The following is a 26,711-nucleotide window of genomic DNA, read 5'->3' on the forward strand; positions in this document are numbered from 1 at the left end:
ATGTTGAGATGATGTCATAAGTGTCATCTTGTCTAATTACAGTTATGTCATGATTGGGCTTGCACATAATCCATCGATTTAAAACGTTCTTCCTTTATTTAGATTTTTTTTACTAATTTCATAATGCTCTCACAGGAACTTCACACTCACTACTGTACTCTTATGTACAGATTTCATGCAGGCATAATCATGAAAACATTATGATGGAATGATATCAGTATTATTGAAATCATAATCCGATTTATCATGGTGAAAAATCAGCTCAGTGTTCATACAAAAAGTAGTCCTTTTTACATTACGACAAAACAGAAAACATATAAAGGATGAAAATCATAAGGATGAATAAAGGTATCACTTTGCATTATGGTTTAATTTATATTAATTAGAACAACAATACAAAATTCTACAGCAATTATAAATCTTCATTTCAACATTTACTGATACATCAAATCAAATATTGTTAATAGTCTCACCCCAAAACGTCACATACTGACGGGTCTTGACCATACGGCAACATACAACGAAAAGGGTACCCTTTAACGTCCATGTGTGACGATTCGGGTATGGTTGGGTTTAGGTATGTGTTAGGGTACCGCTAGGAGGCGCTGCTGGTGCGCTTATGTCTGCGTCTCATATTGACGTTATAGGGGTACCCTTTTCGTCGTATGTTGACGTATGGTCAAGACCCGTCAGTATATGACGTTTTGGGGTGAGACCGGGCTGGGTTTTTTTTAACACATTAAAACATTTTATTTTATATATAAATGCTGTAAAAATATATTGCTTGTTGTTATTATGTTAGCTAATACATAATGTTAACGGTCAAATTTTAGTTTAGGGTCCAATTCTCACTTAATTATAACTACGACTTGTCCCTAAGTAAACACCTTATTTTTCCTTATTAATAGTTAGTAAAGTAGTTGTTACATTTAGGTATTGGGTATGATTAAGGGATGCAGAATATGGTCATACAGAATAAATCATTCATATGTGTTTTTTAAGTACTAATAAACAGCCAATAAGCTAGTAATATGCATGCTAATAAGCAACTAGTTAATAGTGAGGATTGGACCCTAAACTTAAGTGTTACCATGTCAACAAATGAGACCTTATTAAGTGTTACAAAAATACATTTTAATATTTTATTATAATATTTTATTTACGTGTTAAAATTTAAAGTGTATTTTATTTATAATAAGCTTAAAGGTGCATAGCGCAATATTCTGAGTTTTTGCAGAACTATGCCACCTCTGGCGGCAAGCGAAACTGCAGCCAGAGATGTGCACGCACTAGACAAAAGTTTTCTTTTTTTTATCTTACGTGGAGTTTGCGTTGGTGTTTGAAATGAACTACAAGCAGATCTCTTACAATCCATCTTCTACGGAGAATGCCGGCGAATACACAAACCTGCCAGACATAGCTATGTGAGCGTGCCGTGAACGCGCATGACGTCACTCCCAGTCTCAAATTCCGGCCCGAATCCCTCTTGTTTATTTTACTTTACAGGATTATAGAGACAATCTCAGTGATCAGAGAAGGGCTCATTTAGCCCATCAGGCAATTGTTTAAGCATGTATGGGTTAGAAAACGGGTATTTTTTAACATGAAAAGTTGCTTAATGCACTTTTAACCAATGGCGTGAGTTTGGGACGGGACTACGGTATCTGTATGGCTGTGACCAATGAAAGTCCGGGAGTGGTCAGGAAAGCTGTTTTGAAAAAGGTCATAAGATTTTCACATTTGGTGACGCTTGTGGCACATAAATTACACAATTCAGCTTTAAAAGTAAATTAATGAAAGGGAATTTGTCAATTCAACTTGCTTTGCACATTCTGTCCCAATCAATAAAAAAAGCTATATATATATATATATATATATATATATATATATATATATATATATATATATATATATATATATATATATATATATATATATATATGACAATGTTTCGCAGTTCTGATTCACTGAATTTATCAGTTCCAACAGATGTGTTGGGTGAAGGTGCATGTATGTCATTCTACAATTTCTGTATTTTAAATAACAGCGTCACTACACAAGACACATTTGGAGATAAAAGTCATGTCTGGGGCAAGAAACTGGAGAAATGCACAAAATAGCTGCTTTAGAAACATAAAGGCTGCCATTTTGGACTAAAATAGACATCATTATAGTAGGAAGCCAGCACATTGCGATACGGCTCTTTTGAGAAAGTGACAAGTTGCTTCCTTTTTAAAAAGCAAACAGAGTGGAGTAGGACGTATTAATCCTCAAAATGTGGATTTTGGCAATCGGAGACACTTTTGAAATGTTGTAGCAAAATGTGCTAAAAACACTTTGAATGCGCTTGCAATTCCATCAGACGGCATTCAAAGTGAGTTTGCACTGTATGTTACTCTATTGTATAGATGACAGATGTGTACACTCCACAGCGTTATAAATTCATAGCAAGAAAGGTTGATGTGCCACAGTTATGGTGTCGAAATTAGATTTATGGATGTTCACTTTGGTTTTATGTTAGTACATAAATCACGATTTGGTGCACCTTTGTGCGATGTTACCACTTTAAGATTAGATTGGTAAAATCGTCACAGGCCTCATCATTTATACTTTATGACCAAAACATGTGGCATTTATGAAGTTTGACATTCAAAGCTAAAGCTGCAAAATGGTTATTTAGAATTGATACAATTATAACTGTAATTTGATCCCCTTAAAACAAACTTTGATTAATATAGACTGTTGTCATAGACATTTTCATATAGCCTTAAATACGGACGTGAACTTTCACTTCGCACAGGAAATGCAAGGTGCTAATTGATAATCGTTGCTGAAGTTATTCAAGGTGCAAATTGGATAATTCTTTGCAAAAGTTAGAGAACTTTTACATTTTCTAAATAGGACCATTTGGCTTCGGGCTGGCCCAGAGGCTGCTATAATGCAACTGAAAGGCATAGCTGAAACTACACAGCGAGTAAGACAGGCGAGCCCCGGGCCATAAAACATAGTGAGGTGTAGGAAATCCTCTCTTGAACTCTGCTGACTGATGTAAATTTGGAACAGAAAATAAATGAAAATCTTCCATATAGATGTCTGGAAATTGGAATGCACCAGAGGGCCATGTGCACTTTGTCTAGCGTAACTGATTAAAAAAGGTTTAGGGTAAAATCACCTGGATTCTCGTGAAAGCGCATTTGTCAGTGTGCAGCTGGGGATTTCACTTTTCATTACGGGGTACTTGTGCTGATTCAGTTGAGGTGCACCCATAAAAACTCTTTTGAAATAATTTCCAATATTAGAACTGGAATTAATATTGATAGATGTCTTACATCTGATTCAGTTTGGTCACCTAAATATAAGAACTCTAAAAGAAAACACAAAAATACACTAACTTTTACTTAGAAACCGCAAGTAAATGTCACAAATAATCGTTACACTTTAGTTTAAGGTAATGTAGATATATTTTGCTTACCCAAATAATATGAATTAACTACATGTACTTAGAGTTATGGTTAGCTTTAGTTACTTGTATTTATGCATCATTTATTACTGTAGTAACAAAATACGTGTAACTACGTCACCTTAAAATAAAGTGTTACCTAAATAATTACAAATAAATGGCAAGAAAGATTTACTTAAACATACATTTTTGAAGTAGAAAGACTGAAATGTAAATTGCACCCTAATAATCTGTTATATTTACTTTGAACTTTTTTACAGTGTAAATGTCATGTCACCTTTTATTCACCCTCAATTCGTTCCAATGTCATATGACCTACTTGCTTCTGTAAAACAAAACAAAATAAGATGTTTAGCAGAATGTTCATGCTGCTCTATATTAGGCTGCATAGATTAGGTCAGCCGGAACCGGGAACACTTCCTATAACACCCGATGCACTCGTTACATCATACGAAGAATGGCATCTACGCTAATGTTAGTCTTTCTGTTTATTCCGAGGTTTAATATAATCAGCCGTATCCAGATCAGCTGGAAGACATGCGCCCTGACACGACCACAACGCATGATGTAGTCAGCCAGATCCTACGCCCTGACACGACCACAACACATGATGTAGTCAGCCGTATCCGGGCCGTATCCAGATCAGCTGGAAGACCTGCGCCCTGACACGACCACAACGCATGATGTACATGGGGTACTTTTTATTTCATTTTACACATGGGGTACTTTTTTATCCCTGTGTGCACCAAACCCATCTTAAGTGTTGGCTTAAGTTAACTGCTGTTAACATCTTAACATCTTAAGTTAACTGCTGCCAAAAAAGCTATTTTTTGTTTCATCTGACCATAGAACCCGTCCCGTTTGAAGTGCCAGTCGTGTCAGGTACTTTTCAAACGTTCTATGGACAGAGGAACCAAAAAAAAATAGCTTTTTTTTGGCAGCAAACACTTAAGATGGGTTTGGTGCACACAGGGATAAAAAAAGTAGCCAATGTGTAAAATGAAATACTCTGCTGTATCTTTACTGCTGTGGGCCTAATTTTCTGCCAGAGGTCCTGGACATCTTGTTCAGATACATGGCAACATGGATTGGATCAAATACCAACAGATAAAAAATCGAAACCTAACAGCCGGGGCTAGAAATCTTATAACGGGCCATGTTTGGATCTTCCAACAGGACAGTGATTCAAAAACAAATATCAAAATCAAAACAAAAATGGGTCACTGAGCACAAAACCAAGATCTGCAATGGCCATCCCAGTCCCTGGCCTGAACCCTATAGAAGATGAGTGGGCTGAACTGAAGAAAAGCACCAACATGGATCTGGGAATCTGACGGATCTGGAGAGATTCTGTATGGAGGAATGGTCTCTGATCTCTTGTCAGGTGTTCTCCAAACTCATCAGGCATTATAGGAGAAAACTCAGAGCTGTTATCTTGGCATAAGGAGGTTGCAAAAAGTATTTAATAAAAGGGTGCCAATAATTGTGGCCAACGTGTTTTGGAGAAAAACATTTATTTCATAATGTGATTTAGCCCCACTTTCAATTCTCTTGCTTCAATGAAAGGTTAGAATTTTGGCAATTTTTTGAATGAAAGATCAAAAGGATAAACAATGCAGATTTATTTTTTACAACCAGTTTTGATAATATTTACCAGGGGTGCCAACAATTTTGGCCATGACTGTATATATATATATATATATATATATATATATATATATATATATATATATATATATATATATATATATATATGAAGTAGATTAATAACTTTTTTGGAGTTATTTTGGAAAAACAAAAATGAACCAACAATGAACTTATTTAAGTTGGACTATGACGCTATTTTCTTCTACACAAACTTTGTTGCATTATTTTCCTGTTATCTCTGTAAAGCTGCTTTATAAAACAATATGTAGGGTTAAAAAAGCGCTATACATATAAAGGTGACTTGACTTGAAAATGAAAGTAAATAGAGATTCCGAGCTAAAGTATACCATACAATTTACTCAAAACTATCATATGGCTCAAAGGTTCAAAATATAGCACATTTTGTGGAACACATTTAAAAAAAGCATACTAATTTAAATAACAAAAATCCACTGAATTTGATAGAATTTGTATTCATTTATCTACAAGTACATCTTCGGAAATACATAACGCATATGATTCCATTGCCAACTCAAACAGCAGCACCCTGTGAAGACCTCGACTTCAAGCCTCATTCATCTGTCATGTGAAGCTGCCACACAAGATTCAGAGCGACCCTCTTGATGCTTTGCAATGGAACCCTCTCATCGGCATTCATGGAGCAAACAGTGTGCATCTCCATTCTGCACTGTCTGAATACTGGCACTGATCTGAATGTCACTGAGGTAGAAGCCCATGCAGGTGAAAGCCAGAGCAGAAAACAATTGAGCAAGGGTTTATTACAGCAGGCCATTGTCACATGGCAAGAACAGCAGGTGAGATCGGAGCCCATCAGGGCCAAAAACACCACGGCCTCAGGAGCAACAGGACCTGGATGAATCCATGCTGGTTTCTCTGCTTGCCTCCCTGGGCCTGCCACGGGGTGCAAAACATACAATCTTAAAGAATCCTGAACTGAGATGATAAAAAGTTAACCACCCTGAGTGTTTCTTTCTATAAAACTTTGTAAAAGTAGTACAGAACAGGAGCCATGTATAGAAATAAGATTTGTGCATTAATATTCTGTGTTTTAAATGAACTGGAGCTCACTGTTTGGAGCGCTGGTGATTTGGGAATCAACCTTTATTTTTCCTTTGTGCTTTTCGTCAACTTCCAAAATCTTGGAAGTTTTCTTAGAATAAAACATGCACAATTTCTTTTTGAATAAAGACACATCCCATGACATTTATAAAATATTTATTCAATATTTGACATGCCATCAAAGTTACAGAATAGTGGTGCATACATATGTGTCATTGGGGATTAACTGCATACATTTTTAATACATTTCTGAGTTCTGAAAGGAATATGGCTGGAACCGCATTTATAATGTTCTGCTTTTTCTGGCAGAAATACAAATTTAAGACATTCTTAATTGATCTAGATTCAAATGAAATTAACTAGCCTGATCACAGTTCTCTTTAAAAAAAACAAAAAAACAATTATTGTACCAATACGTTTTAGGTAAATATGTGGAGTGGGGTGTGCAACAATATTAAGTTGATTTATTAATTCATTTTGAATTCATTGAATTACATTTTTGTATGTTTTTGAAAGACGTCTGCATTTATTTGATCTGCAATACAGTAAAAACAGAAATATTGTAAAATATTATTATCATTTAAAATAATTATATTTTAAAATGTAATTTATTTTTTTGTCATGTAAATCTGAATTTTCATCATCATTACTCCAGTCTTCAGTGTCACACGTCCTTCAGAAATCATTATAATATGCTGATTTGCTGCTCAAGAAACATTTCTGATTAGTATAAACTTTAAAAACATTGGGCTGTGTAATATGTTTTTTTTGTGGATACTGATTTTTCTTTTAGGATTCTTAAAAACAATTAAATAGTAATAATTTGCAACATTATAAATATTTACTTTCACCATTGATCAACGCAATGCTTACTTGCTGAAATAGATGGATTAGACAGACAGACACACAGACAGACAGATAGATATGATACATAGATACATGCAAACAGTCCCCAAACTTTTGTTTTGTATGTATGATCTTTAAATCCAGATATAATTTAAGCACCATGATATTTATCGTCCATACATGCTTCTCAAAAACTCGCCAACTCCACTTGACATGCATTGACATGATGGTTCTTTTGTGATGGTTCCCCCCCTTTAAAGGCAACACCAAAAAACGTATTTGGAAAAATAAATATAGTTCTCTAGTTTGTCAAGTACCAAAAGACATGCAAATCGATTTGTTGGCTATGAAGAATGAAGGTAAAACAACTGAAGTAGAACAAAACAAATGCGGCTATTTGTAAGGCTAATGCTGTTTTGATAAGCTGTTTAAATATGTACAGTTTAATGCAGTAAATTAAGGCATAGCGACATGCTAATAAAAATGGTTCAAGGCCACATGCTCGTCTCTTCTTTCGAATGCACATTTCCAATATTCCCAACATAGAATGGCAGGTATTGGCATCATGAACCTAGTGGGAGTACAAGTAATGAGAATTGTGCAAAGAAACACTGTCATGTCTTGATACAGATGATAGGTAAACAAGAATTAATGGGAATAATCCCCTAAAGTAACAGCCAAATATATATGGAGATCTTGAAGCCAAACATATGTTGGGATCAAGTGAATTCTGTGTTTGCATTGATGTTGGGTAAAGAAAAGGAACATTTATACACCAAAAACAGGAAAAACATGTTGACAGACATGTTTTCGCATATATTACCAAGGGCATGAAAATGTCAAAAACTAACCCCGACTCTCCCTGAAGATACCTTGATGGAAAAAAAGGGAAAGAAACACTGCCATGAAGCGATCAAAAGAAACCAAGATCTAGTCATGCTTTTATTAGCTCCAAACATGTTTTGCATTTAAATAATTTCAATATTTTAATGCATAACAGTATATCTAAAACCAGGAAATTACATCTCCTTAAAACCTCCAAAAATAAAGTCAAAAAGTTAAACTTGGGAGTTTCAACGGTGTCACTGCAAAAGAAGAATTCAGAAGTGATGGTTTGATTCAGAGCAGAAATGTTCAGAAGTTGATGGGTGCACATCATCAGTCTAAAGATAGAGATGTAGCTGTATAATCTAGGACAGGCCTTAGTCTCACACACACACACACACACACACACACACACACACACACACACACACACACACACACACACACACACACACACACACACACACACACACACACACACACACACACACACACACACACACACACACCTCCTGCCTAGTTTAATTCTCAGAGGCATATCTGTCTTTTACACCACTTCATAAAAGCAGTGATCTAATAGGATGATGCTCCACCGGGACGGTTCCTCTGTGCGTGTATAAAGGCAGTTTAACTCTCAACAGAGTTTGACCCAGACGTCAATCTAAACAACATATCAGTGTAATACAGATTTGAATTACACAGGGAAAAAAAATAGGATGTATGACAATCCTTTACTCAACATTTTATAGAGGATGATCACCTGTCAAAAACACATTCAAGTCAAATTTCACCACAAAGATCTAAAGAAATAAATATTTTGTACTATAACATGAAAAAAGTATACATTTAAAGCTATTTGTATCACACTAACACTGACTTTTACGTAATGTATGCGTAAAAATCACTGCAGTATTCATGTACTACACTAAAAATGACAAGGACAAGTCAACTTAATTTTTTTTATACAGATTGATCAACAGGAAAATAATGATTCAGTGGAGCAAACAGAGATCAATTCGGCTGTAAAGCAGATCTAAAAACAACAAAAAAAGTATCATTGTTCAGCTGAGGTCATTTCATTGTCGATTTAGTTCCGTTATAAAGATCATCATTTATTAAATTAGTTCAGTTCAACTATAAAGCAGCGCTGCAGGAAACAGTGATGTCTTCACCCAGCTCAGTCAGTTCTCATCAAATAGTTCCAGTGCAGTCAGATCAATAATATAGTTGAATATTAAATGTCCCCATCTAAGCAAGCCAGAGGCAACACTGGCAAGAAACCCAAACTCCATCACTAGACAGGATGGGGGGGTAGTTCTCCTCTGGTCAACGAACGAACATTGTGTAATTATTATTTCAGGATCCATCACAAAACAGAAGTCATATTGTGGATTGGAATCATTGAAAGTTTTTCATCCAGTTCCTTCTGCTTGAAGATCGGATGCATCACGCCAGTATGGAGAGCAGCTGGCCATCAAAGTCTGTGCACAGGTCTTTGGTCTGCTTTGATCTATGCCAATGGCTGTCATGTCAACCAGTGACTCAAAGGGGATTGTCCAGTTGACATGGCCTCTGCTGACATTCAGGGCTGCGTGGTACAGTAGTGTAGGTGGAGGTCCACCATCTGATCTGGAGTAATGGTGTCTAGTAGGGGTGTGCATTGGCACTGCCCTCACAATTCGATTCGATTACGATTCACCAGGTAACGATTCGATTCAATTCGATTCTACGATGCATTGCGATGCATCAAAATTCTACTGCACACAACAAGGCAATTTTTTCATCAGTCATGAGGCAATACAAGCAGTCATATATTGAACAACAGATTTTTTTGGCTGCTATGTGTGTATTATCACTCTCCTGTATCTTTGACATAAATGTCATTAAACAAAATAAAATTGAATGGTACAGGGTATTGTATATGGCATTTTCAAACCTGAAAAAGAAAACATAACACACTGCTTTCTAGGGCTGTAATCTCCCAGTCGATTAGTCGATTGTTGGTCGATACGTTCTGGCTTGACCAAAATTCTGATTGGTCGATTTTTTGCCGCGTTCATTTCATTCGTTTTGCCGCGTTCATTTCATCAGTTTTGCCGCGTTCATTTCATTCGTTTTGCCGCGTTCATTTCATTCGTTTTGCGCGTTCATTTCATCAGTTTTCCCGCGTTCATTTTATTCGTTTTGCGCGTTCATTTCATCAGGTGGAAAGCACTAATTGCAAATGGGGGTGTTTTCAGAGCACCCCTGTTTCACAGGTAACAGTGTGTCTTCAGAACACCCCCCTTGTTTTCACTTCTTTTGGATTAGCCCAACCCACCGGAGAAGAGAGACAGACTGAAGAAATTAGGCTAGAAGGTTTGCAAAATATTATTTATTTAATTGAGAGACCGTTTAATTTATAGTCAGTCCTCTTCTACCATGTCAACAAAGCAACAAAGACATCGGCAGTGTGGCAGCATTTTTTTTTTAGAAGGCGGAAAATAATTATTGGAGCCCAATGCGCAGTGCGCTGTGCCACTGTTTGTATTAGTTTTGAGCCTATGCTTTATTTTTCAGTTATGCATTTTATTTCGTTTTTGCTCTTGATCTGGTTTGTTTAATAAATATTATTTGTTTATTCAAATGGACGTGCCTTTTGTGTTTAAGAGTAAAAGCTTTATGTTAGTCTATTCGTGTCTCAGCCGCGAAGTTGCGCTCCTGTGTTCAGCCTCGTCTTGTTTAGTTTCTCATTAACTTCGTAGAATCCGAAATGTGCCCAGATATCCGCTTTTCCAAGCTTTGGGTGCGTTTTTAATTACCCGTCTATCGCGGTCATCTCCCTCCGCCTCAGCCGTCTTGATTGTTGTTGTTGTTATGCCCACGGAAGTAATAAACTTCACAACTTTATTGTCCAACTCAAGGCCAGAAAATAAACAGTGACATAATCGATTATGGCACTTTGCCGCATCGATGCTGAATCGTGCATATCCCGCATTGCGATACATCGCCGAATCGATTATTGTTGACACCACTAGTGTCTAGGTGCAGGTCCACCATCTGATCTGTATACGGCCCAGATCTGGCTGAATATGGTAGCCTCGGGATAAAGATGAAACAGACAAACTAATATTAGCATAAATGCCATTCTTTGTACGCTGTATCAAGTACAGTACATTGAATGTTGTGAGAAGTGTTCCCAGTTTTGGTTGACCTACATTATGCAGCCTAACAATCCTTTAACAGATTTTAATTAATAGAAATGTGATATGCTACAGAGATGATAAGTTAAAGAGATGCATTTTTAATCTAGATTTAAAACGATAGTTTGTCTGCCTCCCGAACAATGCTCGGAAGACCGTTCCAAAGTTTATGTGCTAATTAGGAAAAGGATCTACCACCCACATTCGATTTTGATATTCTAGGTATTTCAACTGGCCAGAATTTTGACACCGTAATTCACGTGAAGGACTATAATGCTTTATGAACTCTAAGAACTGGGGAGCTAAAAGTGCTTTGGCCAGTACGTGTTGACAGAACCGGGCTAGTATGGTCCTACTTCCTGGTCTAGTAAGAATTCTAGCCCCTGAATTTGTACAGGCTTGAGTTAGTTTATTAAGCATGCAGGGCAACCACCCAGTAGAGCATTACAATAATCTAGCTTTGAGGTCATGAATGCAAAAACACAATTTTCTGCATTGTCATTGAGAGCATTTGTCGTAATTTAGATATATTTTTAAGATGGAAAAATGTTGTTTTACGAATACTAGAAATGTGGCATTCAGATGAAAGACTGCTATCAAATAAAACAGCCAGGATCCTAACTGACAACAAAGGCATAACAGAGCAGCCATCAAGTGTTCAAGAGTATTATAGGTTATAGCGGACAGAAGTTTTCGGTCCAATAATTCAAATCGATTTTCTTTTCAAATCTAGTAGTAGGACATTACTAGTCATCCACTTTTGTATATTGGTAGCACGTACAGGGTTAAAAGAAACGGTCCTAGAACTGAGCCTTGCGGTACTCCATACTGGACTTGTGATCAATATGACACCTCTTCATTCACTTGTACAAATCGATAACGGTGAGATACGTATGATTTGAACCATGCAAATGCAATTCCACTAATGCCAAAATATTTTTTAATAAGTTTATTCAAAATAATGTTATTGTCGATAGTATTAAATGCAGAATATACGCTAATAGAGAGATAGAACCACAATCAGAGTATATGAGCAAATCATTTGTAACTCTAATGAGAGTAGTCTCAGTTCTATGAAACGGTCAAAATCCTGAATGGAAATCCTTGCAGATGCCATTTATTTCTAAGGAGGAACATAGTTGTGAGGATATGGTATTTTCTAATATTGTTGGCAGAAAAGGGAGATACGAGATTGGTCTGTAATTAACTAATTTTCTAGGATCAAGTTTTTTCATTTTATTTTTTAGGTTTAATAACAGAGGTTTAATGACAGTAAGCTTTAAAAAATATTGTGACATATCCTAAAGACAATAATGACTACAAAATGTTCAGATGCATTATTGTAATGAGACGTATGAAAATATGCTTAATTGTCACGGAAATAATGTCAAAATGACAAAGAACCTACTTCATTTTACTTATGCCAAATTTTTTTTGGCATGTATTTGATTTTAGAAGAAAGAAAAGAAAGAAAGATAAAGAAAGAAAGAAAGAAAGAACTCAGATACCCAGAGAAGATGAGTAACAAGACATTACATTCACCTGATTAAGCTTAGTTTTTAAAGAAAGGTTATAGTGCGAAAAAAACGAGAGAGAGAGAGAGAGAGAGAGAGAGAGAGAGAGAGAGAGAGAGAGAGAGAGAGAGAGAGAGAGAGAGAGAGAGAGAGAGAGAGAGAGAGAGATGTCAGCTCTCTGTGCACAGATGATGTCAATGTCTTCTAGGAGTGTGACATTATCAGTGAAATGAGACCTTCAAAAGTGGAACACGTCTTATTAGAGGACGAGCCAGAGAAACAGAAAAGAAAGAAAGAACAATAATTAAATAAAGCAGAGAGTGACTAAGCCAGTCTTGTGCTAGAGGAAAAAACTTGCCGTCTGATATAAAATGAAAGATTGAAGATTTCATGTGACAACATGGGGTGAGGAGAAAGGAGGAAAACAGATTTCTTTGGTATCTGTGTCACGTAGGCCTCGGGCCTGTGACGTTTGCTGTGTCATCTTCCGTTTTCAGAGAACATCTCATTAAAACGTTGAAAACCAGACAAACAAGGGAAGATTGTGTCTCCAGTCGCATGCCACGTGAATTATGATCATGTTTTTGAACAGATTTCTATTAGCGTCAGACCTTTGAATGAACTGGCATTGATATATAAGACATATGTAAGAACGATGTGATCTGGGGCTTGTTCTCTCATAACTGATACTGAAAATACTCGACTTTAAATATGTTCGCACATTAAGGCCTGTGTCAACATATCAAAGAGTTTTGCTTCAGGGTTCCTAAGCAAGAGGTTACTCATGATTGCCAACATGCTTGTAAAGTGTATGTCAGCTGGCAACTTCAATAACAGTGAAACAGATCCCATGAAAAACAGTGTCAGCGGCTCTTTCACTTTCAGTGCTTCACATTGCCACCTAGCTGCCTGGAGTGCATACTAAATCGAATTTCAAACACTTTTGCGTCACCATATGCACGCAGACCCCCGACCCCCACCCACCCCCATAATGTGACGCTCATCTAAACGCAGAATAAAAAGTGATAACGCAACGTTTTCTCTTCAGATCGTTTCCGTGTAAACATAGCTTCAGGACGCCAAAATTCTGTTGTTGTGTAAATAAACGGCCAAAACGCATTAAATGTTTTCAGTTTTAATTTGAAAACTCTGTTGTGTAAACGAACCATAAACATAAATATCTACAGAAAAGGGAACCTATAGACCTTATGTCTTCAATAACTTTTAAAAGAATAGGCCTATAATCACGAACAAGTTTGATGTCAATGTTTATTCTAACAACAAAACACATTGTTTATTAGCCTTCCCTCCAAACTGACTGTGTTGTTTGACAATATCAAATAAGTGAGTCACAATCACGTATGCCTGAGGGATATTTAGCATGCTAAAATCTGGACCAGTCTAAGACTCAGAGATTTGTTGTGTGAATTTTCTATTTGCATGTGTTTTCTTCAGTTGCAGCGTGTTGAGCTCTCTCAGCCACCGTACACAACAGCAACTAGATGGAAGCACAGACAGTTGTGTAGTGTGAGAAGAACAGCAATCCAAAGACTTTAAAAATTATAGCAAATGCCCTAGCAACTACTCAAAACACCTTAGAATTGTACAGCAATTTTTCTACTGGCAAACACCACTCACATTCAATATAAGTTAACATATTTGTTAAAGATCACCTGCTCAGTACCACATGTTCAGCACTCGCAGTGCTGTTAAGAGTTCTTCTTCCATCCTTCATTACACCCACTCCATCCACTGACACATATAGACTGACGTAGCCCTTGATTTTCAGTTCATCTGACATTATTAGCAGAGGATGGCGGGAGCAAATCTTTCAGACTGTTCATTAAAAGTTCCCTCAAACACTCCATTGATTTAGGGAGAAGTTTTGCAGTGATATAAATGTGACAATAAGATATAAGGTTAGGGATGGAGGTTAAAGTGTGGATGGTGCTTGAGAAGCGACAACCCTGCTGGGAAAAAAAAAGTCATAATCAGACTAAGGTGGTCAAGATGGATTATGAAACATGGATGGAACAAGTTGATAACTTACAGTTATGCCTTAGCAACCACCTAAAACATCATAGAGACCACACAGCAAAGCTATGAAGTTTAAAGTGTTGATAGGAACGAATGACAAAGGGGGGAAACAAGAACATTGAGAGACTGGCAAAAAAAGGTTATTATTATTTGCATGATGTGCAGTTGGGCTAGTCGTATTGGCATTTGTTTTATGTGTCTGTTCCAATCAAGATTATGGGATCAAAGGGAAATTACAAGACAGTTAGCACGTGTGACAGAGTGTCCGCCTCCCTCCCAAACATCGCTCCCCTGGGCCCTCCTATCACTGGCCCACATCCAGCCTCACAATAGGAGATTGCGGCCAAGAAGAGGAATACAAAAATGGAACGGTGCTGGCAGCGCTCACACACACCTGATACTTATTGTACTTTGTCACTGCTGCAATACATTTAGCATTGCATCTCTCTCCTTCATGGAACTGTTTGCCGTGTGCATGTGCAAGGCGTTTTCAAAAGCGATATGCCAATGACTTCCCAGCGCCATGCCTCTGGATTAGTGGTCAACGGATAAAGATGTTTCACAGGTCGATGGTGATATCTCTGAGCAACTGCCTGATACAATGCCAATAGTTACATAATGAAACATGAAAATATATATTTTTTTTGAGATGTTCCTGTTGGCACATGATCCCAACCTTAAACTTGTCTATTTGTTTTCATTTACTGCATATTGTTCTGTAATATTTGTATAAAAAAACATGATTCTTTATAAACTAGATATCATTTAAAAAGGTAAATACATCAGCTTCAAATGCTCAAAAAGGTTCCAGCAATGCTAATATAATAATATATATATAAAAAATATATAATAATTGAAAAGATTTTCCAGCAATGCTAATATAATGACAAATTTACCAATATTTCATTTCTAAGCAACATCCATTAGAGCTTTTAGTCCAAAAGTGTGCTCATCTCAATGAATACTGATGGACTTTCATATGTTTACTTAGGATTTCATCATCATGCATGGCCGTTTTCCAATAAATTATGCCGACCGGTGCTTTATTCATCAGCAAAACACTCTTATAATGCCTGTTCAATTCATATACGAAGCAAAAGGGTGTTTTTGAGTGTTGACCAGTGAAGGGGAGAGATTTGATGTCATATATTTACATATGCAGATATACATTCTGAAAGTGCCATATGGTCAGTAGAGTGTTTTTTTTTACTTATTTGACAGAGGATTGCAGTAAAAACTTAATTAACAATTGCAGCAAAACCAGACTGATCTAAGTTACAGATTTAAGAATAAAAGGTAAAGAATAAACACTGTGTTTATTTATTTTTTAATGCATTGGGTATCGTGGAAAAACCATGATTTTTTTGTATAGTGTATTATGAAAAAGAAACATGAATTAACAAAGTTGTATTATTGGAGTATGTTTTACAATCAGTCTTTCTACTTTTTTCATGTTTAATTCAATGTAACTTGCCTACTTTTGTAATTAATGGTGACATTTTCTATACATTTCTGAGTGAAAATTGGTTCTAAACTTTTTTTTTTAACAATGAAAATAGTATAGTTAACATTACCTAGACGTATACAGTATTGTTGAGTGTTACCCAGAGCCCAATCCCTGACTACACAACCTCCTTTTTCCAGACTCTTTAATCATTTCACCTCCTTTTTTAATTGCATAAATAAAAAGCCTGAGGCATGTCACCACTAATCCCACCTCTCATTACAGAAAAAAATAATTGACAATAATAAATAACGTCTTCGGATATTGCATCTATTGAAACCAAAATTGCTTTAAAAGCTCTGCAATGGAACCAGATTATCTGTTAATTGATTCCTTATCCATTGCCTTTCCATGCATTTGTGCAATCTAAACCACTGATACCATTGATTAATATAGGATCAAACAGAAATCTAGTCTGAGATAAGCATTGCACATCTACCACAAAACGCTCCCTTATCAGCATATCCGTCAGGAGGGTAATTTTTCCTAATTTAAGTCCTTCTCATGCATTTCCAGGCCTCGCGAACAACACTGAAGAGCTTGCCAGGCTAAATCAACATTCTGTAACCGGCCCAAGTCTCATACTACATGATTTAAGACGCCCAGGCTTGAACATATTGTCTACACCTCCTGTCACAAAGATTAATGAGTGGCCATTGTCTTCAGCTGACATCAGATCAGTTGTTATCTTTAGATATGACAAAGCTTGCAGTTTCCATTAAGTGTGTCTAGCTGCAACATCAGCCCTCTCAATTGTCCCTATTGTGGTAGTTGTGGACTGTGTAGATGTGTGTTCTGAATGCACAATGAGTTCTAGGGAGGAAAGCGGCACCTTGGAGCGCCTGTGCGAGTGAGTCTGTGATCAACACAGAAAGTACCTTCCCAGCAGAAGTGAAAGGCGATAACACCTCATGTTATTTTCCTTAATTATACAATCAGAATATAATTAATTGCAGCTGTAATTAAAGCCATGATAATAACCGGTTGAACCGTAACACTTAGAGGCTTCTGAAGTGTCTGAAAGCGACCACTAAATTACAGGGTCTAAATATCCATTTGATCAGTTATGGAAATGCTCAATACATTTTTAATTCACTTCTTAGGTTTTTTGAATAGTTTTTATGCACAATACAAAGGCTTTCAGAGTGCACTAGATGGATTATTGCCTTATTATGGTGCATTTGAGCTTCTAGCACTAAATTCAAACTTCACAGTGACAGCGAGGTGTATTGATAACACATGGCTGCATATATAACTTATATAATGCATAGCAGCCACTTGATAGAGTAAAACTCAAGGTAATTCAGAAACGCATATCTAATGACCCGGGTTCGAATCTCACTCGGATCAGGTTGAGTAGGACCGGTTACATTTGGTGCCGTGACCTGGATGAGAGTGAGGTTTAGGAGGATAAGTGTAATGGACATAAGCCAGTTTGAGCTGTGCATGTAAACATTATACACTACGAAGGCATCAACTTAATCAATTTCATTAAGCCACTTTCATGAACAATATAAAACAGACGTGTAACCTTTATACAACACTCAGAGCTGGTGTGAAGATACCAACTACTGCCAAGGAAGTGTAATCAACAAGAATGCAAATTATGTATTTTTAATTTATATAAAAGAAAGAAGTTGACTGAAATGCAAAGGTAACCAGCTTAACCACGACATCCAGATTGTTCTGGCTCATATATATTCTACAATGCCCAATATGGCAAATGCGACTTTTAAATTTGCTTCTTTTTCATTTTGCATCAAATACATTTTATTAAATAATTTCTGACGGTGGTAGAATTAAGAAAAAAAAATATATATATATATTAAAAAAATATATAAATAAGGTAATAATAATTATAATGATTTGTATAAATTAATCAAACCAAGGGAATACACACATTGCTTTATGCAAACCTGCAATAATTAACTAATGCTATTGATGTGAATAGACCCTTGGTGTGAATAGATATTTTCCACTTTACGTAGATTAAAACAGCTTTTCTAGGCCACCAATATGACTGGAAACTTCACAACTTGAGAAGTGCAATAGCTTTCTTTGTAAAACTTTGTATAGCATTATACATGCAGGGAACCTTGAAGAGAATGTCTGCATGGATCCCACAAAGCATTTCTTCTCTATACTTTATTGACAATAGGGCATGAATACCATAGCATGAGCTCTGCATGTGGCACAACCAGGCACAACCAGAGTCTGAACCGCTATCGATCCACGTGCCAATCTTAGCCATTGATTGCACGATTCATGAAGACGTCGTATCAGCTCCGAAGACACGCGGTACAAATGTCATGGATCATTCCCAATGGCTGTGTAGTAAAGAAGTGTTGAGGTAAATGCACAAATGTGAGATGAATGTACAGGGAGTGAGATTAAAAGCAGATGACAAGTGTCTTTACTCTGCATCTTCTGTCAGATGGTTTCAATGTGAGATATTCTTGTTGGATATGATTTTCACTTTCAGATTAAATGGAACGATTACATGCAATTCCTGGTAAACATCAAGATCTACATCAAGCAGACACAAGATCTGTTCTTGCATTCAAATAAAGCAAGTTGAGCAGTCTTGAAACACAATGCTTCCAGTGGGATGCTCAAAACTCTGTGTGGCAACTGCTAAGCATGACCGTGTTCAGGCTTTTTTTCAAAGGATTTTAATTCACAACTGTGTCTCATTCCGAAGGCTATATGTCCTTCCAATGTCGCATTTGTCATTGAAGCTGCCTCATTTAGGAAAAGTAACCATTACATTCCAGAATGTAATAAATCAGAATCAGAATGTAAGAAATAAATCACAGAAATGTCCGGTTTATGAGGAATTACATCGTTTATGATAAGACAATAGCAATGCATTCATCCAAAGCTGCAAATTTAACTTATGAATTGGTACATCCATTGGTACAAAGCACTGTTTCCGTCCCATGCTTTCAAGAGAACAAAATCGTTACTTCCTGGAAAATTGCTGCAAAATATTTGTAACAAAAGAATGGAAGTTGCTGCAATCGGGGAAGCCACTGTGGCTCCTACATCATAAATGACTTGCGTCTCAGAGTGGCAGACGAAGTAAACGCAGAGTGGCAATAAACACTGTCATGCTATTTTGCGTTCGGGTGCCTGGTGTTTGGGAATGCAATCATGGGAGACTCTTCTGGGAGTGAATTAAACTAATTCATTTTGATTACAGACTTACTTTGGCTCAGGCATTTCAGAATGACCAAACCAACATGTGGGATGCTGTGCGATGAGATTGGTCCGCTGGTCCAGTTATGTTGAGGCAAAGTCGCGTAGGATTTTTGTTGCGTATCGAGGGATTTATTCGGTAAATGTGTTCCCATCGTAGTTCATGTGCATGTCTTCTAATCAGATTATTATTATTTTTTTTTATCAGCTTCAATTGAGTGCATCATATGTTTAGAATTGATGAGCATCTTTGCGTTTCCATCCAGCATTTATTTGTATCCGACATCCCAAAATGTACACAAAAATGGATGGATGGATGTATGCGGCCAACAAATGTGACCAGAGGAGGATGAAGCCTTCGAAATGAGACCGCTAAAATGTTCGAAAATATATCCGCATACTGCGTTAGAAGTTTGATTGGTTTCCGACGCATTTGTAATGAATCCATGTATCTATTGTGTCATTTCCCCTGTTCTCTAATTCTAGAAACTGCTGTGGAAACGCTCAGGTTTGGCCATGACTTCAAAGATCCAGCTGTCAATAACAATGCACCTGTTCTAGCCACAGGACATCAGGGTCCAGGAAGAACGCCAGCTCGGTTTGATCTGTTTAAGTCATTTGTACCACGGTGCTAAGTTGATTGATTTATGCATTTAGTGTGAGGCTACATTTCCTTGCCAACCAGGATGTTTTTAGATGTTGCAACTTTTGGGTTCGTAAACAAATTACGCCAAAGAAGATCACAGAAAGTCCATTGAGAAATTGAACCAACGTGGCCCTGGGGGTAGAAGGCATCTTTGAACCTACAGACATCCATGTTAAGATTTTAAATCTAGAGCTCTATGATCTTCTTTTCTGACATATAACCCTGCATTTCCAGACGTGTATCCTCCACAATGGCTTAAGCCATAAATATATAGAACTGCCAATCGAAAGTCTTACTCTCAAGTACTGAAAATCTATATCATGAAAACTTCAACTTTTCAATACAATCTCATTCGCCGTTCGTAACTATTGTACATTTTGGCAAACTGGGGGTTAATTCTGATCGGTTTACACCCCAGTGAAGGGTATGTCTAGGGGTCGTCCATGAATTTTTTTTTTATCATTTATATTTTTACTATTCACACATTGAACCAATTTACACGAATCGCTTTTTTGGCAAAAACATTAACCCTTTTAATTCTGGAAGTGCACATCTATAGCCACTTTTTTCACACAAAAGTTATTTCAGAGTAAAAATGAATCATGTACTTTTCTTCTCACTAAGGATGCATTTATTTGATACAGTAAATCAGTAATATCTTGAAATATTATTACAATAATTTGGTTTTAAAATATATATTCTATATATTAAAATGCAATTTATTCCTGTGACAGAAGTTCTGCTGTGTTTAGTGTCACATGATTATTGAGAAATTATTATTTTATGCCGATTTGCTGCTTAAGAAAACTGTTCTTCTGCTTAATATTTTTGGGTGGATACCAGAATACATTTTTGTGTAAATTTACCACATGCCAAGTTGCCATCTTTTTTATCCAAAATGCTATTGAAAATGTCCTTCACTACAAACAGGTGGATGGATAAATTAGTCGCCAGATTACACTGTAAATAATAATGTGTACAATGAGTTTGAGTTGCCAGCATTTCAAACAGTGTTGCGGAGAAAGCATTACAAGTAACTTGGGTTACGCGATCAAATTACTTTTCTCAAAGTAACGAGGAAAGTAATGCATTACATTTAAATTATAAGTTACTTTTTCAAATTAAAAATGTTCCCATTAGTGACCTACAGTACAGGAGTGAATTTGCATTTCATTTAGCCTGGCTTATTTATTTTACTTTTGGTGTGAAAGGGTTCTTATTCTCCAAAACTAGAAGTTTTGTTTTATTTTGTTTTGTTAAAAAAATAAAAAAGTCCAGCCCAGGTGAGAAAAAGTAAAGCAAACATAACGCATTACATTCCATAAAAGTTAACTAAGTAACACAATTAGTTACTTTTTTAGGGAGTAATGCAATATTGTATTGCATTACTTTAACCAACACTGATTTTAACAATGTTTACAAATTGCCTCTAAAATAAATTAAATTACATTATATTTAAAGAAAGGGATGTATGAATGAAATTTGGTGTTCCCTAACTTGGCCCTCACAGTTGCTGTTAAGTATACTAAATACATAAAGTAAATATTATTATTCCTAGCACTAGAAAATGCTGTTGTAACCCCAATTGAAATAAAACAAAAACAGAAAGGTTTGGGTAGATATGCCAGTGTACATGGACGTTTTAAAAGATAAAGTACCAAAAATGTCCTGTGGGTGTGAGAGAGGGAAGAAAATGGTCTTGTTAAAGGAAATTATGTCTGTTTTTGGAGCACAGGTAACCCTGACTAACACTATAGTACACCTCAGGGGGCGAACAAAGGCTTCTTTTGCTTAAAATGTCTGCTGTTTGTATGATCCACGAGAAACACAACATTTGAACTGCGCCAGTAGTCTCTTTAACCACGCTCCATATGCTGTTTTAGCAAACAGCCAACAAGCGCAGTGAGGATATACCCAAGACAGCACTTGATTAGATTTGCTGTCGACAGGGGCATACATCTTCCACTGCGACTGCTTGTGCAAGGACCACTCTTCTAAGGGCATGAGGAAATTGAATCGGTTGAGGAGTACATATCATCCCGTGTAGTTATTGACAGTAGAATGTGCTCTAAAATGGAGGCACGGAGAGGCTCAAGAGAGACGTAATGAATATGTGCTGTGAAGAATGCTGGAGAAGAGGAAAGATGGCAGAACCTGATATGCCTAAAAGCACATTTAACTGCTACGAGTGCCGGTTTTGATGAAAAGTAAAGCTCTTTGAGCAAACCATTAGAGACAGGGGCTTTGGTACAATATTTATAAGCACTTTATAAGTGGGCTGGACACCATATAAGTGAGCATATGTCGACAAAGAATAACATTATTTTTAAATAACATTATTTAGTTCTTCAATTATGCATTTTGTTGTACCCACCAATGCAATGCATGCTCATAAATGTTAATGTAGTCCACAGAATAAATGATGCAATCCTCCCGAATATGTGCTCGCATGTGAAAATAAGTCATTTATCTTGATCTGTGAGGAGTGATGGGAAATATGTTGTCAAATAAAATATATGATTTTATATAGTGTAAATAGCCACAAGGCTTCTTTTAAGCCGGGTTTCTACTTGCTCTGCAGTTCCGCATACATTCAAATAAAGTCAGAAAATTATATCTGCCTATTTTAAGACAATATTGTTTGATTGATATGTACAGTACACAACTTAAAATGATCCTGATTTTATTTGCTCTCTAGAAGCTTAATCATACTGATTTAAAACAATGAATAACTGACATTGAATGGGCTTAAATCATAACACTCAACCTTTAAATGGACACATGTGGGATGGAGCGAACAAAATGCAATCCGGGGTGCACACAGAGCAATAACAGGCAATTTTATCAACAATTTACAGAAGAACTCTTCATTGTACTGCATGTTGTGGATCACTGCCGGGATGCTGCCAACAACACGATATAACATCTGCCCGATACAGTAGCATCTCAAATTAAAAATAAAAGAAACGAAAACAATGCAAATGCACAACAGATTTTCAGTACAAATTCTCAATTAAATAATTTGCAAAAGCGAAAAAAAAGAAAGTCTGTAGAGAAAGGTTAAATAGTTGCAACAGTCTATGATGCAGACAGTTGAACATGAAGACATATTTATATATTAAACAATCTGCATTCAAAACCTGACTACTTGGAATGGAATACAAGGAGCTTAAAAACAAACAAGTAATTAAACCAAACAAGTAAGAGTGAGCGTTTTCAAACTTTGCATGACACTGACGAGAATTTCTCAGCAAGTTAATGGAGGGAGACTGGACTCTCTTCTGTTGTTCTCCATCCATTCGTAGTCTTCAATTTCGGTTATGAATGAAATAACCTTTGGACCAGGGGTGTCCAACTCAGTTCCTGGAGGGCCACTGTCCTGCAGAGTTTAGATCCAACCCTAATTAAACACAACTGATAAAGTTATTCAAGGGATGTGTCTCAATCAGGGCACTGATCAGGAAGTCGCAAAGTAATTTCATGCACTAAATCGTTCGCATCTCTAAAAAGTCAATGCACTGTGAAAACCAGGCTGCATCGATGCTCACTACAGTATGTTTCCTTAAGGGAAGTTCTGAAACATAAATCATGCAAGCCTACTCACCACACGATAGATGTTTTGAAAAAAATGACCATTATTACATCAGCATGAACGCACAACGCTAGACAAGTAGTGGACATAATCTAGCTAACATGTACAATTTATTTACAGCTGAAATGTTGCAGGTATATAACAAGTAAGGTATTTATTATAATGTACTTTAAATCAACTTGACAAAAAGTTGTCAGAAAGATATCAGTTCTGCTGTTGTTCATAAATACCAGTCGTGATGATGGATAATGAGGACTTTTCCATATCGCTGAAAAACAGAGCCATCAGTGTCCCAATATGTAGTGAGTTAGGGTCATTACCAGGGCCTGGATTCATGACTCATAACCTAGGGAGCTGATTGAGATGCAACCAAGGTCTTCAGGATTACTAAACACTTCTAGGCAGGTGTTTTTGAGCTGGTTGGAGCTAAACTCTTCAGGACAGTGGCCCTCCAGGAGCGGAGTTTGACATGTGCTTTGGACTGACCACCAGCTGCTTTCTTGAAGCGTTCTTTTCTACTTCCAATCCCTTGGGGTTTATCTTAAATACGCAAAAAAGGAAAAGAAATAGAAAAAAAACACACAAAAAAACGTTTAAGGCATCATCGAAACATCAAATATACTATCGTATCAGTAAGGTTTGACTAGACCTTAAAACACTGAAAAAAAAACATTATCTGGAGACTTTCTACCCTTCTCACTGTACAAATATTTGAATAATTTCCCTTCTATGACTTGATTCATTGTTTTGTCTCACATTATTTAGCACTCAAAAGGTTTCTGTGAGCCTGCGGTTCTATAACAGTCTACCTTGACAGGAGAGATTTGTAAAAATATGCCTGGAAATGCGAGAGGGAATTTGACATCTAAGGGAATATGTAGCTGTGCCTCTTATGATAGACTTCATGATTCATCAGAGAGATGTTTATTTGACAGAAAGGATAAGAATTGACAAAAATAGGTTCCACTCCATTACACCCCACAAGCAGAGGTGATACTCGTCCTTTCCAAAGTCAACTGATCTCTGTATTTATATCGGTTTGAAAGTTAAATACAGCTTATTTCAGTGGGTAGTGTGTTACTTTGTAAATCATAAGAGAATAGATGTAGTGTTTTCAGAGCTACAAGGTTTTAGTAGTAACATTTTAACAGTGTTGTTTTCCTTATGCTACAAAGTGAAATGATGCAATTTTACAGATTAACAGTCATGGTTGAATGCTAACATGTGACCATGTGAAACTGGGATCAAGCAAGTTTTGTGGACAGTAATTGAAATGGGGAAATTGATTCAACTGACAAGTTTTACGAGTGGGCATGCATTACACTTCCTCCTGGGTGAGCGGTTCTTGAAAGGTCAGTGAACCCTGAAATGGAATTTCTCCACAACACAACTTAACAGGTCTGTTCAACAAGCCAATGGCATTTATTTATTTATTTATTTATTTGTCACCACTTTATATCCATTTCAGCACGTTTTACTGATAAAATAAAATCTTGTAGGTTGGAGGAAAATTACAGAGATGAGATTGCTAAAGCAAACATCACTTTGTTGTAAACCCCAAACCCCATTAAACTTGGTTGATTTATGATACCTCAAAAATCATCCTGCTTGTTGAGAAGAGGTGTGCCATTGCTTTTACAAGCGATCAGTCCTGAGAGGCGCCAGAGTCTTTTTGCTTGGGCCAATAAGAAACCATCTAGTAACCCTTAAAACATCCTAGCAACAACATAACATGTTGAGAGAGTGAGAGCGAGAGAGAGAGAGAGAGAGAGAGAGAGAGAGAGAGAGAGAGAGAACATGTAAACTCAAAAATCAAAGGTAGTTTGGTAGGTGTAGGTAAGTAGTTCAGTAAGGTAGTTCCAATGCTATATCACGACCAATTCGTATTCGTAAGAGTGAGTAAAAAAGCGGGCTAATTTGTACGAATTCATACGACCTAACTTGCATGCATTCATACGATTTGTCTAAACCCACGTGATGGGTAGGTTTAGGGATGGGGTCAGGGGTAGGTCACACGTACAAATTAATTCGAATTGGGCAACTTGTAAAATACTGTGTTTAGCAAAAATCGTATGAGTGAGGTCATTTGAATTCATACAAATTAGCCACCTCGTAAAATTTGTACGAATTGCCATGCAATCGGGTTGGTAGTTCAGTAGGTAGCATGTAGTTCAATGTAGTTCAATACGTAGGCAAGAAGTTCAGAAGGTATAGATCGCAAAGAATTCATTTACTTCAATCAGAAAATAATGGAGACAGAATGTTATCAGTCTCAGCAAACCTTTGTTTCTACTGCAATATCCATTAAGGACTGCGATTGAAAATTACAACCATCTGGGAATTCAAGAAAGGGGTCACAGAACCCCTAAGGACTGAGATTAAAATAAACGCTTTCAATTCCACTTAAAAGTTAAAGGGTTAGTTCACCCAAAAATGAAAATTCTGTCAGTAATTACTCACCCTCATGTTGTTCAAACCCAGTAATACTTTCGTTCATCTTCAGGAACACAAATTAAGATATTTTTGATGAAATCTGAGAGCTGTCTCACTCCTTCATAGGCTGCTTGGTAATTGCATCTGCCGGCCCAGAAAGTTAGTAAAAACATCGTTAAAATTGTCCAAGTGACTACAGTGGCTAAATAACGACTTTATTCAACTATTAATTTTCTACCGTGTGGGCCTCTGACGTGAGATGCAATTACCAAGCAGCCTATGAAGGAGTGAGACAGCTCTCAGATTTCATCAAAAATATCTTAATTTGTGTTCCCAGAGATTAACGAAAGTCTTATGGGGTTGGAACAACATGAGGATTATTGAGTAATGAGTAATTACTGACAGAATTTTCATTTTTGGGTGAACTAACCCGTTAATCGCGAGAACTACTCATCTGTCGGTATAAAGAAAGCGGAATGTGTGCCAGGCAAGACAAAGTTACAGCACAACAAACACATACTTAAAATGCTGCAACGTGTTTTAAAGCCTTCAGTAGGCTGTTAGAATGTAATGAAGTGGGAATTGTAAACTGCGGTTTAATAATTGATGCTATTCTAACCGTGAAAGATCAATGAATGTTTGTGCCATCCCGAGGCCAACAATGCCCCGATGCTATAAAAACCTTGAGAAAACACTTGATATAGGACACGGTAAGTGTGGCGAGTTACCTGTTACCTTGGGCAGTGC

Source organism: Phoxinus phoxinus (genome assembly GCF_949152265.1).
Source record: "Phoxinus phoxinus genome assembly, chromosome: 6".
NCBI lineage: Eukaryota > Metazoa > Chordata > Actinopteri > Cypriniformes > Leuciscidae > Phoxinus > Phoxinus phoxinus.